Below are 19,021 nucleotides of genomic sequence, written 5' to 3' on the forward strand. Positions count from 1 at the left end.
TCCAGCTAATTCAAGTGCTCAACCCAACGCAGAGTTTCCGGTAAGCCTTACGACCTTATCGCCGAAATCCTTTCCTTTTCCAATGTGAAATCTCTTATGCTAATGCGATGAGTATGCCAATCTTGGAAATCTATTATTTCTGAACCTGAATTCGTCAAACTTCACCTTAAGCGATCGGCGTGAAACCCGTACATGACACTATTCGGAGGCAACATATCCGACAAAATTATTCCCTTCCCGGTGCATCTTTTAATTCTCGAGAACCCGTTGATCCTCCTTCCGTATAACCCTAGTTATCGATGTCAAGATATGGAATGTCAACCCTAATTACCCGACAACTTTTGTTTGATTGGTTATTCTGACAATCCTTACGTGTCTGAACCTACAAAGTTGTGGTTCTGTTTATGGAACCCTATCATACATACAATGTCAAAAAAGTTCGGGATTTTTACAACGTTAAAAAAAATGACGCATATTTTGGTTCATGATAACACCACCATCGATAAACATTACAAGTTTTCTTTTGTTTATGACAATTCATCGAAGACGTATAAGGTTGTAATGTTAATGTTGGATGCAGTTGAAAATAGAACTCATGTGCGAGTTTTAAGTGTGGCTAATAATGTTTGGAAAACTATTCCAAATTTTCATGCGGTTCCTCTTCCTACTCGATATACTGGTCAAGGTGAGTGTGATGGTGTGTATTTGATTGGTCGTCTTAATTGGTTGGCCATTCAGGATCGTCCTGTTAGTGTTTATGGTTGGGAGAATATTAAGGCTAAGGAATTTGTCATTGTTTCACTTGATATGGGAACAGAGTTGTACATGCAAATGATGCCTCCCTCTGGTTTTGATGAAATGTCATCTATTAAGCTGCCATCTTTATGTATATTGAAAGACTCCTTGTGTTTTCTAATGATTACAAAAGAACTAAATTCATTATATGGAAGATGAAAACATTTAGAGTTGAAGAGCCGTGGACTCAACTCCTTAAAATTAGCTGCCAAAATCTTCGGACTAGATATCATGATTTTGCTGACTTGGAAAATTGTCAATTGTTGCCATTGCACCTTTCGGATCACAACAATACACTAATATTGGCTAATAATCAAGAACAACGAGCAATTCTATATAATTTGAGGAATAATACAGTAAAGTTGGCTAGAATTATCGATGAAATACAATGGTTCTCTACCAAGGTTTATGTTGAAAGTTTGGTTTCTGACATTTAGAAAGCACGTCAAGACATTTGTGCGCTGGTTAGATGAAAGGAAGAATGGAGGAAAGGAAGAGTTTAAAAGTTATTGATTTTAGTTTAAAAGGTGACAGTGCTTTTAATTCTATTTGACTGTGCATTGGTCACAATTTTTTTACTGCTAATGATATAATCTAGGTTATTTTTGTTGAAAAGCTTCTCTTGTGTTTATTGAAAGTTGAAACGCGAGTTTTTGTTAAATGTCATGTTCTAATGATATGAATTATTATCCATGCATGAATGCAGAGTATATATCAAAATGGTCTTGATGGATCATATCTTGATTATTACATGAATGAACACCAAGATAGTACAACTGAATAGGCACAAAGGGATGTTTCTAACATGATTTAAATTGAATGGAAACATCACAATCAATAAATCATAACTCCAAATGCAATATTCTCATAATCTTTTACCAAAATTTTCTTAATGCTGCAAAATAAATTACAAGAAAGGGACTCTCAAAACAACTTTTCATATGTAGCCGTTTTTATATTTTTTATCTTCAGATTCTAATAACAAACATATAAACTTTTTTTGGACTAAAAGTAAACGATATTCTGTCTTTTTAGCAATCTTTTTAGCAAATTTGTTCCATCATAATAACAAACCCAGAGATGAACCAAGGAGTATTGATAAACACTTACTTTATGGAGTAATTGTCTAGTGCATTTGGCTTGGTAGGAGCATGATTTTGTTTATAATTAGTTGTTGAACTTGATTAGATATCGGGGTACTCTTAGTCCTTAATCCTAACTATCTGTAATGATACAGAAAATGAACACGTGTAAATAAGGCTCACATAAGTTTTGATTTGGAGGTAGAAATGATCTTTGATTGTAATACTCTCGGCTGGTAATTTAGAAGCTAAATAATTAATATTCAGAATACTTGCATCCCAATCCTATAAAGATGTTATATGTCACGGAAGATTGTCAATGAATTTTCACGGAACACGTACAAAACTTACTTCCCACGTGCGACGGTAGTTTCTTTTTTAAAATGAAATACATGAAAAGATTAAATTAAATGAAATACATGAAACGATATTCTTGCTTAACCGATTTCAATTATAATTAAAATGATCCATCAAAACCAAATTCTATTGAAATAAAACAATGAAAGTCATTTCCCACTCAACGAAGTTGGTTACATGGATTGAACAACACCGTTACCACCGTCATCAATAAGACTCATTTCTCCGGGATGCAAGTATTCTGAATATTAGTTATTTAGCTTCTAAATTACCAGCCGAGAGTATTACAATCAAAGATCATTTCTACCTGCAAATCAAAACTTATGTGGGCCTTATTTACACGTGTTCATTTTCTGTATCATTACAAATAGTTAGGATTAAGGACTAAGATTACCCCGATATCTAATCAAGTTCAATAACTAATTATAAACAAAATTCATGCTCCTACCAAGCCAAATGCACTAGACAAACGTGCTCAGCAAAGGACACACTTGCTGAAAATGACAAGGAAAAGGAGTGGTAATCAACCAGCAAAGGACACACCTGCTGAAAATGACAAGCGTGCTCAGCAAGAAACGCACGCAGAACAACATATTGCCCCTGTTGAAGAAGGTCGTCCTTCCGAGCCAGAACTGATCCAACGATAAGCAAACCTGGCCAATTTGAAGAAGGGAATGACATTCACCAACATGAAAGACTTCAAAGATGCGGTAAAGGACTACACAATTTGTTGGAACAAAAATGTATTTCACAATAAACCTTAATGAGTTTTGATGATAACAAGGTATTAAAAATTGTCAATTGGTTATTGCTAATATTTGTTCAAGTGTACATGACCATAGGCAAAGTTAATCAATTTCAATAGGTCTTGGAAGAACAATAGAGAGCAACGGAATCTAAAGCATCTGAAGAAAACTGCGTCTGAAGCTATGAGTGCTTCTGAAGTTTCAAGTGCCTCTGAAGTGATGACGTCATCAGAAGCAGAAGTCCATCAGAAGCGAAATTTCATCAGAAGCTATATCATCACCAAAAGCTATAGTTGATCAGTATATTCAAACTGAAGTTTCAAAGGAGCTGTTTTTCGTTATATCCTCGTCTAAGAGAACGAAGGATTAAAAGGGAGGTACCAACGTTCATTTGAAAAGCATTGGGTGCTTGTCCTTCATTGAAGAGTTGAAAAAGTACAAGTGTACAACCACTACCTCCACTACTCTGTTTTTGTCTACGCTACAAGACAAGACAACAGCTCTGCCTGCAAAAATGTTCCTTCAAGATAGGAATGAATTTGAAGTTAATCCTTCACAAGACTACACCCAAATCAGGCAAAAGATTAATGGTGGATGATCAGAGGAACTCAACGACTCTTTAGACGTGCTAAAAATCTCAACGTCTCTTTACTCACCTCTATATAAAGGAGTGAAGACTTGAAGATTGAGAGTGACATCAACACAAGTTAAAAGCGCTAAAACTCTGCCAAATTTGATTCTAAAAAGCACTTTGAATTTCTGCACTGATTTGATATATCTTAGAAATTCTTAAGTCTAGAGTCTTTATTGCATTGTATTGTGAACACCACTGATTGTATATCAAGTGTTCAAGTCAAACAATTTTCTGTGTAATTCTGTTTGATTAGAAGTCTCTCGCCTGAGTGCTTGATCATTAGAAGACTCTTGCTTTAGTGCTTAAGCATTGGAAGTCTCTCGCCTGCGTGCTTGAGAATTTGAGAAGTCTCATACTAGTGAGTATTGAGCATTTGTAATCTGTGTGATTATTAGTGGAAATCTCCTTGGAAGTGCAAGGGGGACTGGACTACTTCCGGTTTGTGGAAGGAACCAGGATAATTGGTTGTGTCCTTCTTTCTTTTCTCTACTCTGTTTTATTCCGCTGCATATCTGATTCTGAACATTACATCAGAAGCCCTCCCAACTAGCTTCTGAAGTAATACCAGAAGAAGATTTCTTTAAGAGAAAAAGAAAACACAATTCAACCCCTCCTTGTGTTTTTGTCACCTTCAATTGGTATCAGAGCTTGCTCTGTTATCAAAGCACTTAACCGTGTGACAGATCAAGATCCGAGAAAAACATGTCTACTGAGGAACCTAAATCTTCTACATCTACAAGGTACAATAATGTTAGTCATGACTATGGTACATCTGACAAGAAATCAGATTCTGGAAAAGCTCCAAAGTTCAATGGAGATCCAGAAGAGTTTTCTTGGTCGAAAACCAACATGTACACCTACATCATGGGATTAGATGAAGAGCTGTGGGATATTCTTGAAGATGGAGTTGATGATTTGGTTTTGGATGAAGAAGGAGCTGCTATTGACAGAAAGATTCACACTCCTGCTCAGAAGAAGCTATACAAAAAGCATCACAAGATTAGAGGGATCATTGTTGCTTCTATACCACGCACTGAATATATGAAGATGAGTGATAAATCCACTGCTAAGGCAATGTTTGCATCACTCTGTGCTAACTACGAAGGTAGCAAGAAGGTTAAAGAAGCAAAGGCACTAATGCTAGTTCATCAGTATGAGCTGTTCAAGATGAAGGATGATGAGAGTATAGAGGAGATGTACTCAAGATTTCAAACCTTAGTATCTGGACTGCAAATACTGAAGAAGAGTTATGTTGCTTCTGATCACGTAAGCAAGATTCTGAGAAGTTTGCCTTCTAGATGGAGACCCAAAGTAACTTCCATTGAGGAAGCTAAGGATCTAAACACTTTGAGTGTTGAAGATCTTGTCAGTTCCCTCAAGGTACATGAAATGAGTCTGAATGAGCATGAATCCTCTAAGAAGAATAGATCTATTGCTCTACCATCTAAAGGAAAGTCTTCCAAAGCTTACAAGGCCAGTGAATCTGAAGAAGAGTCACTAGATGGAGATTATGATGAAGATCAATCTGTGAAGATGGCTATGCTGTCTAACAAGCTTGAATATCTGGCAAGGAAGCAGAAGAAGTTTTTGAGCAAGAGGGGTGGTTATAAGAACTCCAAGAGAGAAGATCAAAAGGGATGCTTCAACTGTAAGAAGCCTGGACATTTTATTGCTGATTTCCCTGATCTTCAGAAGGAGAAGTCAAAGAGCAGACCTAAGAAACCAAGTTTCAGCTCTAGCAAATTCAGAAAGCAAATCAAGAAGAGTTTGATGGCAACCTGGGAAGATCTGGATAGTGAATCTGGTTCTGATAAAGAAGAAGCATATGATGATGCAAAAGCAGCCATGTGGTTGTGGCAACAGTGTCATCAGAAGCTATATCAGAAGCTGAATCAGATTCAGAAGATGAAAATGAGGTATATTCCAAAATTCCCAGACAAGAACTTGTTGATTCTCTTAAAGAACTTTTATCACTATTCGAACACAGAACCAATGAGTTGTCTGATTTAAAAGAAAAATATGTTGATTTAATGAAACAACAAGAAACAACTCTATTGGAACTGAAAGCTTCTGAAGAAGAGCTCAGAGGGTTTAACTTCATATCAACCACATATGAAGACAGACTCAAGATTCTTTGTCAGAAGCTACAAGAAAAGTGTGATAAAGGTTCTGGCAAGAAACATGAAATTGCCTTAGATGATTTTATTATGGCGGGCATTGACAGAAGCAAGGTAGCTTCTATGATCTACAACATATACAAAAACAATGGCAAAGGGATCGGATACTCTGAGGAGAAATCCAAAGAGTACAGTTTCAAAAGCTATTGCGATTGTATTAAGGATGGATTGAAATCCACCTTTGTGCCTGAGGGTACTGATGCTGTAACTACTGTTCAGCCAGAACCTGAAGCCTCTGGTTCTAAGGGTAAGATTACATCAAAGTTAGAAAACCTTAAGACTAAGGTTATGACAAAATATGATCCTAAGACTACAAGGATCAAAATTCTGAAAAGATCAGAACCTGTTCCTCAGAGTCTGATCAAACCAGAACCTTGAATCCTAAAGTCAAAGGGTCAGAAGAACAAAATAGTTATTGCTTCTGAGAAAACAATATCCAAAGGTGTTAAACCTAAAGTATTGAATGATCAGAAGCTACTTAGCACTCAGCCCAAGGTACAAGGGAGGAAAAGTAAAACCTCCAGAACTAACCCAAAAGGACCCATGAAGATATGGGTACCTAAGTCTGAATTGATCAAAACTGCAGGTATGCCTAAGGGCAAGAGAGAAACAAAGGTCCTGGTACCTAGACAGCGGGTGTTCAAGGCATATGACAGGAGAGAAAGCTTTGTTCCTCACCCTTACCATGAAAGATGGAGGAGAAGTGAAGTTTGGTGGTAACCAAACTGGAAAAATCATTGGTACAGGTATTATTGGTAATTCCTCCATTTCAATAAATAATGTTTGGCTAGTAGATGGTCTGAAGCATAACCTATTGAGCATCAGTCAATTTTGTGACAATGGGTATGATGTTATGTTCAGTAAGACCAACTACACTCTAGTCAACAAGGATGACAAATCCATTACGTTTAAGGGAAAGAGATTTGAGAATGTCTATAAGATTAATTTCTCTGATCTGGCTGATCAGAAGGTAGTTTGCCTTCTGTCAATGAATGATAAAAAGTGGGTATGGCATAGAAGGTTGGGACATGCTAATTGGAGATTAATTTCTAAAATCAGCAAGTTACAACTTGTCAAAGGTTTGCCTAACATTGATTATCATTCAGATGCACTCTGTGGTGCATGTCAGAAAGGAAAAATTGTTAAAACTTCGTTCAAATCCAAAGACATTGTATCAACCTCCAGACCCTTAGAATTACTCCATATTGATCTGTTTGGACCAGTTAATACTGCATCCTTATATGGAAGTAAATATGGATTGGTCATTGTTGATGATTACAGCAGGTGGACTTGGGTAAAATTCTTAAGAAGTAAAAATTATGCTTGTGAGGTGTTTAGCAGCTTCTGCACTCAAATACAATCTGAAAAGGAAATGAAAATTTTGAAAGTCAGAAGTGATCATGGTGGAGAATTTGAAAACGAGCCATTTGAATCTTTTTGTGAAAAACATGGAATTATCCATGAATTCTCTTCTCCTAGAACTCCACAACAAAATGGGGTTGTAGAGAGAAAGAACATAACTTTACAAGAAATGGCCAGAACCATGATCCATGAAAATAATTTAGCTAAACATTTCTGGGCAGAAGTAGTTAATACTTCATGTTATGTCCAAAATAGGATCTACATCAGACCTATGTTGGAGAAAACTGCATATGAACTCTTCAAAGGAAGAAGACCCAATATCTCTTACTTTCATCAATTTGGATGTACTTGTTACATTCTAAATACTAAAGACTATCTAAAGAAATTTGATGCCAAGGCTCAAAGAGGAATCTTTTTAGGTTACTCTGAAAGGTCAAAGGCATACAGAGTGTATAATTCAGATACACATTGTGTTGAAGAATCTATGCATGTTAAATTTGATGATAGAGAGCCTGGAAGTGAAACTCCAGAGCAAGTTGAAAGTAATGCAAGTGCAAATGATTCTGAAGATGCATCAGAATCTGATCAACCTTCTGATACTGAAAAGAATTTGGAAGATGAATCAAGTCCAAATGCTGAATCAAATCCAGAAGCTGAGTCAAGTTCAGAAGCTGAACCTAATTCAGAAGCACATAATGAAAATGCTTCTGAGGATATTCAAGATAACACTCAGTATGTGGTTCAACCAAAATTCAAGCACAAATTTTCACATCATGAGGAGCTAATAATTGGAAGCAAAGACAGTCCTAGAAGAACAAGATCTCATTTCAGACAAGAAGAATCTATGATAGGATTGCTATCAATAATTGAGCCAAAGACTATTGATGAAGCTCTCTCAGATGATGGATGGATATTAGCTATGCAAAAAGAGCTAAATCAGTTTCAAAGGAATGATGTGTGGGATCTAATACCCAAACCTAATCAGAAGAACATTATTGGAACAAAATGGGTATTCAGAAACAAGCTGAATGAACAAGGAGAGGTAACCAGAAACAAAGCTAGACTTGTTGCACAAGGTTATAGTCAACAAGAAGGCATTGATTACACTGAAACATTTGCTCCAGTTGCAAGATTGGAAGCAATCAGGTTACTTCTATCCTATGCATTTAATCATGGCATAATATTATGCCATCTGATATAATATTATGCCATGATTAACTGCATAGGATAGAAGTAACCTGATTGCTTCCAATCTTGCAACTGGAGCAAATGTTTCAGTGTAATCAATGCCTTCTTGTTGACTATAACCTTGTGCAACAAGTCTAGCTTTGTTTCTGGTTACCTCTCCTTGTTCATTCAGCTTGTTTCTGAATACCCATTTTGTTCCAATAATGTTCTTCTGATTAGGTTTGGGTATTAGATCCCACACATCATTCCTTTGAAACTGATTTAGCTCTTTTTGCATAGCTAATATCCATCCATCATCTGAGAGAGCTTCATCAATAGTCTTTGGCTCAATTATTGATAGCAATCCTATCATAGATTCTTCTTGTCTGAAATGAGATCTTGTTCTTTTAGGACTGTCTTTGCTTCCAATTATTAGCTCCTCGTGATGTGAAAATTTGTGCTTGAATTTTGGTTGAACCACATACCGAGTGTTATCTTGAATATCCTCAGAAGCATTTTCATTCTGTGCTTCTGAATTAGGTTCAGCTTCTGAACTTGACTCAGCTTCTGGATTTGATTCAGCATCTGGACTTGATTCATCTTCCGAATTCTTTTCAGTATCAGAAGGTTGATCAGATTCTGATGCATCTTCAGAATCATTTGCACTTGCATTACTTTCAACTTGCTCTGGAGTTTCACTTCCAGGCTCTATATCATCAAATTTAACATGCATAGATTCTTCAACACAATGTGTATCTGAATTATACACTCTGTATGCCTTTGACCTTTCAGAGTAACCTAAAAAGATTCCTCTTTGAGCCTTGGCATCAAATTTCTTTAGATAGTCTTTAGTATTTAGAATGTAACAAGTACATCCAAATTGATGAAAGTAAGAGATATTGGGTCTTCTTCCTTTGAAGAGTTCATATGCAGTTTTCTCCAACATAGGTCTGATATAGATCCTATTTTGGACATAACATGAAGTATTAACTGCTTCTGCCCAGAAATGTTTAGCTAAATTATTTTCATGGATCATGGTTCTAGCCATTTCTTGTAAAGTTATGTTCTTTCTCTCTACAACCCCATTTTGTTGTGGATTTCTAGGAGAAGAGAATTCATGGATAATTCCATGTTTTTCACAAAAAGATTCAAATGGCTCGTTTTCAAATTCTTGATCACTTCTAACTTTCAAAATTTTCATTTCCTTTTCAGATTGTATTTGAGTGCAGAAGCTGCTAAACACCTCACAAGCATAATTTTTACTTCTTAAGAATTTTACCCAAGTCCACTTGCTGTAATCATCAACAATGACCAATCCATATTTACTTCCATATAAGGATGCAGTATTAATTGGTCCAAACAGATCAATATGGAGTAATTCTAAGGGTCTGGAGGTTGATACAATGTCTTTGGATTTGAAAGAAGTTTTAACAATTTTTCCTTTCTGACATGCACCACAGAGTGCATCTGAATGATAATCAATGTTAGGCAAACCTTTGACAAGTTGTAACTTGCTGATTTTAGAAATTAATCTCCAATTAGCATGTCCCAACCTTCTATGCCATACCCACTTTTTATCATTCATTGACAGAAGACAAACTACCTTCTGATCAGCCAGATCAGAGAAATTAATCTTATAGACATTCTCAAATCTCTTTCCCTTAAAGGTAATGGATTTGTCATCCTTGTTGACTAGAGTGCAGTTGGTCTTACTGTACATAACATCATACCCATTGTCACAAAATTGACTGATGCTCAATAGGTTATGCTTCAGACCATCTACTAGCCAAACATTATTTATTGAAATGGAGGAATTACCAATAGTACCTGTACCAATGATTTTTCCAGTTTGGTTGCCACCAAACTTCACTTCTCCTCCATCTTTCATGGTAAGGGTGAGGAACAAAGCTTTCTCTCCTGTCATATGCCTTGAACACCCGCTGTCTAGGTACCAGGACCTTTGTTTCTCTCTTGCCCTTAGGCATACCTGCAGTTTTGATCAATTCAGACTTAGGTACCCATATCTTCATGGGTCCTTTTGGGTTAGTTCTGGAGGTTTTACTTTTCCTCCCTTGTACCTTGGGCTGAGTGCTAAGTAGCTTCTGATCATTCAATACTTTAGGTTTAACACCTTTGGATATTGTTTTCTCAGAAGCAACAACTATTTTGTTCTTCTGACCCTTTGACTTTAGGATTCTAGGTTCTGGTTTGATCAGACTCTGAGGAACAGGTTCTGATCTTTTCAGAATTTTGATCCTTGTAGTCTTAGGATCATATTTTGTCATAACCTTAGTCTTGAGGTTTTCTAACCTTGATGTAATCTTACCCTTAGAACCAGAGGCTTCAGGTTCTGGCTGAACAGCAGTTACAGCATCAGTACCCTCAGGCACAAAGGTGGATTTCAATCCATCCTTAATACAATCACAATAGCTTTTGAAACTGTACTCTTTGGATTTCTCCTCAGAGTATCCGATCCATTTGCCATTGTTTTTGTATATGTTGTAGATCATAGAAGCTACCTTGCTTCTGTCAATGCCCGCCATAATAAAATCATCTAAGGCAATTTCATGTTTCTTGCCAGAACCTTTATCACACTTTTCTTGCAGCTTCTGACAAAGAATCTTGAGTCTGTCTTCATATGTGGTTGATATGAAGTTAAACCCTCTGACCTCTTCTTCAGAAGCTTTCAGTTCCAATAGAGTTGTTTCTTGTTGTTTCATTAAATCAACATATTTTTCTTTTAAATCAGACAACTCATTGGTTCTGTGTTCGAATAGTGATAAAAGTTCTTTAAGAGAATCAACAAGTTCTTGTCTGGGAATTTTGGAATATACCTCATTTTCATCTTCTGAATCTGATTCAGCTTCTGATATAGCTTCTGATGACACTGTTGCCACAACCACATGGCTGCTTTTGCATCCTCATATGCTTCTTCTTTATCAGAACCAGATTCACTATCCAGATCTTCCCAGGTTGCCATCAAACTCTTCTTGATTTGCTTTCTGAATTTGCTAGAGCTGAAACTTGGTTTCTTAGGTCTGCTCTTTGACTTCTCCTTCTGAAGATCAGGGAAATCAGCAATAAAATGTCCAGGCTTCTTACAGTTGAAGCATCCCTTTTGATCTTCTCTCTTGGAGTTCTTATAACCACCCCTCTTGCTCAAAAACTTCTTCTGCTTCCTTGCCAGATATTCAAACTTGTTAGACAGCATAGCCATCTTCACAGATTGATCTTCATCATAATCTCCATCTGGTGACTCTTCTTCAGATTCACTGGCCTTGTAAGCTTTGGAAGACTTTCCTTTAGATGGTAGAGCAATAAATCTATTCTTCTTAGAGGATTCATGCTCATTCAGACTCATTTCATGTACCTTGAGGGAACTGACAAGATCTTCAACACTCAAAGTGTTTAGATCCTTAGCTTCCTCAATGGAAGTTACTTTGGGTCTCCATCTAGAAGGCAAACTTCTCAGAATCTTGCTTACGTGATCAGAAGCAACATAACTCTTCTTCAGTATTTGCAGTCCAGATACTAAGGTTTGAAATCTTGAGTACATCTCCTCTATACTCTCATCATCCTTCATCTTGAACAGCTCATACTGATGAACTAGCATTAGTGCCTTTGCTTCTTTAACCTTCTTGCTACCTTCGTAGTTAGCACAGAGTGATGCAAACATTGCCTTAGCAGTGGATTTATCACTCATCTTCATATATTCAGTGCGTGGTATAGAAGCAACAATGATCCCTCTGATTTTGTGATGCTTTTTGTATAGCTTCTTCTGAGCAGGAGTGTGAATCTTTCTGTCAATAGCAGCTCCTTCTTCATCCAAAACCAAATCATCAACTCCATCTTCAAGAATATCCCACAGCTCTTCATCTAATCCCATGATGTAGGTGTACATGTTGGTTTTCCACCAAGAAAACTCTTCTGGATCTCCATTGAACTTTGGAGCTTTTCCAGAATCTGATTTCTTGTCAGATGTACCATAGTCATGACTAACATTATTGTACCTTGTAGATGTAGAAGATTTAGGTTCCTCAGTAGACATGTTTTTCTCGGATCTTGATCTGTCACACGGTTAAGTGCTTTGATAACAGAGCAAGCTCTGATATCAATTGAAGGTGAGAAAAACACAAGGGGGGGTTGAATTGTGTTTTCTTTTTCTCTTAAAGAAATCTTCTTCTGGTATTACTTCAGAAGCTAGTTGGGAGGGCTTCTGATGTAATGTTCAGAATCAGATATGCAGCGGAATAAAACAGAGTAGAGAAAAGAACGAAGGACACAAGCAATTATCCTGGTTCCTTCCACAAACCGGAAGTAGTCCAGTCCCCCTTGCACTTCCAAGGAGATTTCCACTAATAATCACACAGATTACAAATGTTCAATACTCACTAGTATGAGACTTCTCAAATGCTCAAGCACGCAGGCGAGAGACTTCCAATGCTCAAGCACTAAAGCAAGAGTCTTCTAATGCTCAAGCACTCAGGCGAGAGACTTCTAATCAAACAGAATTACACAGAAAATTGTTTGACCTGAACACTTGATATACAATCAGTGGTGTTCACAATACAATGCAATAAAGACTCTAGACTTAAGAATTTCTAAGATATATCAAATCAGTGCAGAAATTCAAAGTGCTTTTTAGAATCAAATTTGGCAGAGTTTTAGCGCTTTTAACTTGTGTTGATGTCTCTCTCAATCTTCAAGTCTTCACTCCTTTATATAGAGGTGAGTAAAGAGACGTTGAGATTTTTAGCACGTCTAAAGAGTCGTTGAGTTCCTTTGATCATCCACCATTAATCTTTTGCCTGATTTGGGTGTAGTCCTGTGAAGGATTAACTTCAAATTCATTCCTATCTTGAAGGAACATTTCTGCAGGCAGAGCTGTTGTCTTGTCTTGTAGCGTAGACAAAAACAGAGTAGTGGAGGTAGTGATTGTACACTTGTACTTTGTTAACTCTTCAATGAAGGACAAGCACCCAATGCTTTTCAAATGAACGTTGGTACCTCCCTTTTAATCCTTCGTTCTCTTAGACGAGGATATAACGAAAAACAGCTCCTTTGAAACTTCAGTTTGAATATACTGATCAACTGTAGCTTCTGGTGATGATATAGCTTCTGATGAAATTTTGCTTCTGATGGACTTCTGCTTCTGATGAACTTCTGCTTCTGATGATGTCATCACTTCAGAGGCACTTGAAACTTCAGAAGCACTCATAGCTTCAGACGCAGTTTTCTTCAGATGCTTTAGATTCCTTTGCTCTCTATTGTTCTTCCAAGACCTATTGAAATTGATTAACTTTGCCTATGGTCCTGTACACTTGAACAAATATTAGCAATAACCAATTGACAATTTTTAATACCTTGTTATCATCAAAACTCATTAAGGTTTATTATGAAATACATCTTTGTTCCAACAGTTACGTCCCTCGTTTTACGTTCCTACACCGGCCAATCGAACCTACGTAGGAACTCGTTCCTGACTACATCCCCTGACACTTATGTTGTTCACATTGTGTGTTTTTCAACATGATACATAACGTTGTTCATATCTGATGTGCAATCAGATTCAGATTAAGATTGCCGGAAAACAGCACTATTAAAGAAATACGACGAACATAGACGGTGGGTAAAGCATTCGGGGTAACACATTTAATTGCTTCATTAATGGCAATATCTCAATATCTCCATCTTCACTCAAGGTAAATTTTGAAAAAAAACACAGGGTCTTTGTTTGCTCTATCTTGAAATTTACGCATGGCAGACCACGAGTCACCTTTTGCTATATGTTAATCAGTCAATTCGGTTATGTGTTTTCCCACAAACAAGTAATGTATGGTTGAACTTTATGCATCCATTTGGAAGTAAACTAAGAATGTAACCAATAAGTTTTTGGAAATCAATATTTTGTAAATAAACCCAATACCAGAGGCTGCTTAAGCTTAACCATTCAAATCCATAAATCAAAGCATAGAATCCCAAACCAGAACATAGCAGTTAGGCTTTGAAACTACAATCAAATAAACTATGACTTAACTATCTAAAACAACTATCAACTCACTCCTCAATTAAGTCCTTCCTTTTATCTGATCCTAATAGTTAAGGTACTGAATCAACGGTTTATTCTTCAAAGTTATTTAACCTATAAATAACACTGCAAACTTATTTGCGACAAATATTCTTTCTTGATTCTAAGTAAATAGTACTCCCTCCGAAAAATATTCATCGAGACGCATCCAACAACATCTTACATGATATTATTTATCTTTGTGAATTAGTAGAAAAATATGGTCAAAGTAGTCAATAATGTATATTGTCAACTAGGTCATCTATTGACGGACGGAGGGAGTATAACTTAAATCGTGAAACAATAATGAGTTTGAAAGAGGACATACAGACCTCGCTGATGGATAATGTAAATCAAGATAGAAGCTGAATGAATGATGGTTGACAATGGTCTTTGAGAAACAGCTGTAGAAAGGTTTTTGGAGAATCAGTTCTGGAACTCGTGTAGACTACGATGAACAGTTACAGTTGCCAGATTTGCAGCGACGACGAACAATGATACGAGAAGGTGGAACGATGTAGAACTCGAAGGGAAATGAATGAATGAATTGATCTAGGGGTGTTTGTGTAATAGACACAAGAGATAATTTTTTTTATTAGAAATTGATCTAGGGTGTTTGTGTAATACGCACAAGAGAGAGAATTGATCTACGGGTGTTTATGTAATAGACACGAGATTATTTTTTTATTTTTTTAAACTGACCTACGAGAGAGAAATTGACAGGGGTGTTTATGTAATACGCACAATTAGACTGGCCATTTTACTGAAAGGGTAAAGAGGTAAAAGGACGAAATGGGTTGAAATTTTGACCGTTGCAAAAAGACAAAATAGTGCCACGTGTCGCATGTATATTGGGTCGTTTTTTGAGTCGGACCATACGAATCGGTCCGGAGCACGACCATACATCTAGTCATGAAGAATAAGTGAAAAAATTGACAAATTCTATGGTACACTCAAAAATTTGAGTGTATTGGTACACCCAATCAACAAATTAATAGTTAAATGTCTTATTTTTTGAAGAGAAAAATTGTTTTCCATCACCTATAATTATAATAATTAAATCTTATTAACCAAAAACGTCGACGAAATAAAATTTAATTTTTCTGAGTTTTTAGTACTCATAATAGAGAATTTTGATTATTTTTTACAATAAAATGTAAAAAAAATTAGTATGATTTTTATAAACAATCAAATGACGTTTTTTTCTTATGAAATGACATTTTCTAAAATATATATATCAACAAATAGCTCTTTATTCCGTAAAAATAATAGTTAATTTAAAGATTTTTGAAGTAGGAGTACCGGTACACCTTAATTTGCGGGTGTATCGTAGAAATTCCTGAAAAAATTTCTCAACTAAAAACATTTTGGAGTGAAATTTTTTCTCAAAGAAAAACACGTGAAATCAAATACATGGGAAGATGAATACTTACCGTGTACAAAAAATTTCCTTTCACTTTGAGTCCTCCTGAACTTCTTGCAGCCATGCTTCTTCACATATTTCTTAATAAATATATCTACTGATTTTGAGCAGTCCCAAACCTTGTTCTCTAAACTTCAACATGGAAAATTTCAAACCAATAGAAATTTGATGAATAGATCAGGAAATTCGAAACATAACAAGAAAGTAAAAAAAAAAGAAATAAAATTAGAAACTCACCAACCGAAATTAGGGTTTGGATTTGGACAAAGTGCAATGATTAATGATGGTTAAAACATGAACCGAAACAAAAGAATATTGGCCGAAATTTGAAATTGTTTTGAGAGATGAGTAGAGTGGGATTATAAAATGCTTCAAGTGATGAGTGTATTATGTTGCTTCAACTTAGATTATATAATAAAGGCCTTAGCTCACCAACCGAGTGAAGTAGTTGAACTTCAATAAATGTGTGATTTAATTTAAAAAAAAAAAAAAAGTGGGATTCAATTTATGTAGTGTGTAATTTAAACAATTTTTCTTAATGGATGAAGTGTGTAATTTTTTGTATAAACAATTAACTAAGTTATAAAATAATATATATTACATAATTGATCTTAAAGGACCGATATGGGGACCCAAATTTCAACCCCAAAGAATAACAATTGGTTCACCCTAAATTGATTGTTTATTTTAAAAATATTTGTACTATTTTTTTTTTTGAAAGAAAAAACATTTGTACCATTTGGTGAACTAGGGTGGTTGGAGATTGGAGTTAATACCGAAGTACACAAGAATAAAAATGTACGAGACAACCCACTCATCTTTATGGCTCCTCACTCAACAACCAAACACCAATAATTTCGACGAGGAGGACCAATTGATTTACATGTAATTTAAGTTATGGTTGTAAACACTTGAATGAGTGTGATGAACCCGAAATAATTTTAATTTAGTGGTTTTTATTTTTAATAATTTGCAGTTTAATTTTTTAATTAGTAATTTTTGTTCTATAAAAAAATTACTCCCTCCGTCCCTAATTATAGGACCCTTTTGAAAAAATAACGGGAATTAAGATAGTGGATATTTGTATTAAATATGTTTGTAATTACTACTGTTTTTACAATTTTATCCTTTAAGAGAGAATTGATTTATGTTTTCAATATGATATTTATTGCTGATTGAAGAAAATTATGTATAATAAATAGGGGCATGCATGTAAAGAAATATTAATATAGTTGGAAATAGCAAAGGGGTCTTATAAAAAGGGACAAAAAAATTCTCAAAAGGGTCTTATAATTAGGGACGGAGGGAGTAGTAATTTTTAGTTAGTTTTTTTAATGATTGTTTAAATAACACAACTCATTTTGCTTTTGACATTGAGATTGACTATGAGCATCCACCATACTTTTGTTTCACTTGTAATTCTATTGGTCATTCAACGGATCATTGTAAAAAAGATTATGCCAACAAAATTGCTCGTGAAAAGGTGTCCACTAAAGATAATCTTATTAAGAATGTCCTTAAAAGGCATGTGCAAGGCTGTAGTAATATTGTGTTTGATGAAGATCCTATTATCCGTGACATAATAAGGTCTAAGGAAGTAACAACTAATGTGTTGGTGGGTGATGTTATAAACCTTGAGGAAGAACTATTTTCTAGCACTTCCGTTGGGGCAGTTCAGGTTAAATCAACATCTGTTGAAGCTATGATTGAAATACAAGGTGTAGACCAACAAAGCAACGAATTTCCTGATATGCGCATCGTTGGTACTTGGAGTGACGTTGTGATAAACTTAGATTATAATCAAGATTCCCCATCTTGGTATGGTTTAGGTTCTTCCAATGTCATGGTTTCTAAAGAGGTTTTAAATCCTAACATTGATCATGACTTGGAGATTTTGCGGCCATATTGAAAGGCAATGATGCTTGTGCAAGTGCGCCTCGAGTTTATATTGATGAGGAAGAAAGAGAGGCAGCTATCAACTACCTGAAGAATCGTTCTCTTGCTGAAGAAGAGCCTTTTATTGAGGTGTCTAAGAAGAAAAAGGTGCAGAAACATTTTCAGGGTCATAACACTCGTTCCAGGGGCAGACCTCCGAATTGATTTGAGTTCCATGTGTGGGTTTTGTCTCTCTCCTTGCTATCTTTTGGTTTTTTTTTGCTTTGTTTTTTTGCTTTTGCTTTTTCTTTGTTTGAGAAGGTTTTGGTTTATGTCTCACTTCTCCTTTTGTTCTTATTTCTCTTTATTTATATATTTACAGGGTGTTGCAGTTAGTTCACCATCTGCAGCTATTTTTGCTTAAAAAAAAAAAGAAGAAAAACATAGTCCAACGGAAGTTTATACAATATATCACAGCGTGCATGTGTTGAAACTTAACAGAACAATTTGAGAAGTAAACTATACTTGATAGATCAATCCAAGAAACAAGGTCAAAACTAAAGGACTACATACATGCATAATTTTTCCTATTTTAAAAAATATTTAACCAAGTGAAAAACATATTGGTCTCCGAAAACTATATGGCCCACATTATTCCTCTGAAAAAATAGTCAAATTAGACTCATCAAAATCTTATAATTACTTTACTAATAGAACAGGTCTGCCAAATAAAGGATTTTTTATTTTTATTTATTTTATATAAGGGTAAGAGTGTAGGATGAAAATAATAAGGATTCATGAAATTATCTCCTATTCATATTCTTGTAAGCAAAGAGGTTCAAGTAAAATTCATACAATAGAATGAGTGTTAAGAACCCTTAGGTTTACAAAATCTAACTTTTAGATTGATTCCCCAATTAGTGAATCTAATAGAACACTCTCACATAGTCAATAATCATAACATACCATACGGTACACATGATGCATTGTTTGTTTTGTAAAAAAATGATGCATTGTTTGTATCATTGTCAATTTGGCTAGTACATTGATGTGTACCTTCAAATTGACAATGATTTTAGTTACGAAAGAATCCCAAGTAGTCGGGCTTCTTACCTTCTCTGTAAAATTGGAACAATTCAAACCTTAGCTTGTAGTTAGGTATAGAATTCTTCCTCCAACACTTCCCAACAATGACCATGGAATTGTTATCCAATCATATATTTTATACATTTAATTATCTACTACTTAGTAACAACAATTAAGTAATAAAAGTTTGCGCAATAATTATAATAACAAAAACAAACATAGAAATTGTACCCTAAAAAAAACAAATAGA

The 19,021-nt window shown here is 35.5% G+C and overlaps 1 long non-coding RNA gene across 1 annotated transcript; it reads right to left on the reverse strand.

Annotated features, from left to right (window-relative positions):
* Positions 1-1,056: 1,056 nt before the first annotated feature.
* LOC120580875 (uncharacterized) lies at positions 1,057-16,212 on the reverse strand. The gene is made up of 3 exons (XR_005646644.1): positions 16,048-16,212; positions 15,821-15,942; positions 1,057-2,887 (listed from the first exon to the last, which is right to left on the reverse strand). It is a non-coding gene; the product is annotated as an uncharacterized lncRNA (long non-coding RNA).
* Between the last annotated feature and the right edge of the window lie 2,809 nt (positions 16,213-19,021).

The sequence above is a fragment of the Medicago truncatula genome, chromosome 6, assembly GCF_003473485.1.
Source record: "Medicago truncatula cultivar Jemalong A17 chromosome 6, MtrunA17r5.0-ANR, whole genome shotgun sequence".
NCBI classification, from domain to species: Eukaryota; Viridiplantae; Streptophyta; class Magnoliopsida; order Fabales; family Fabaceae; genus Medicago; species Medicago truncatula.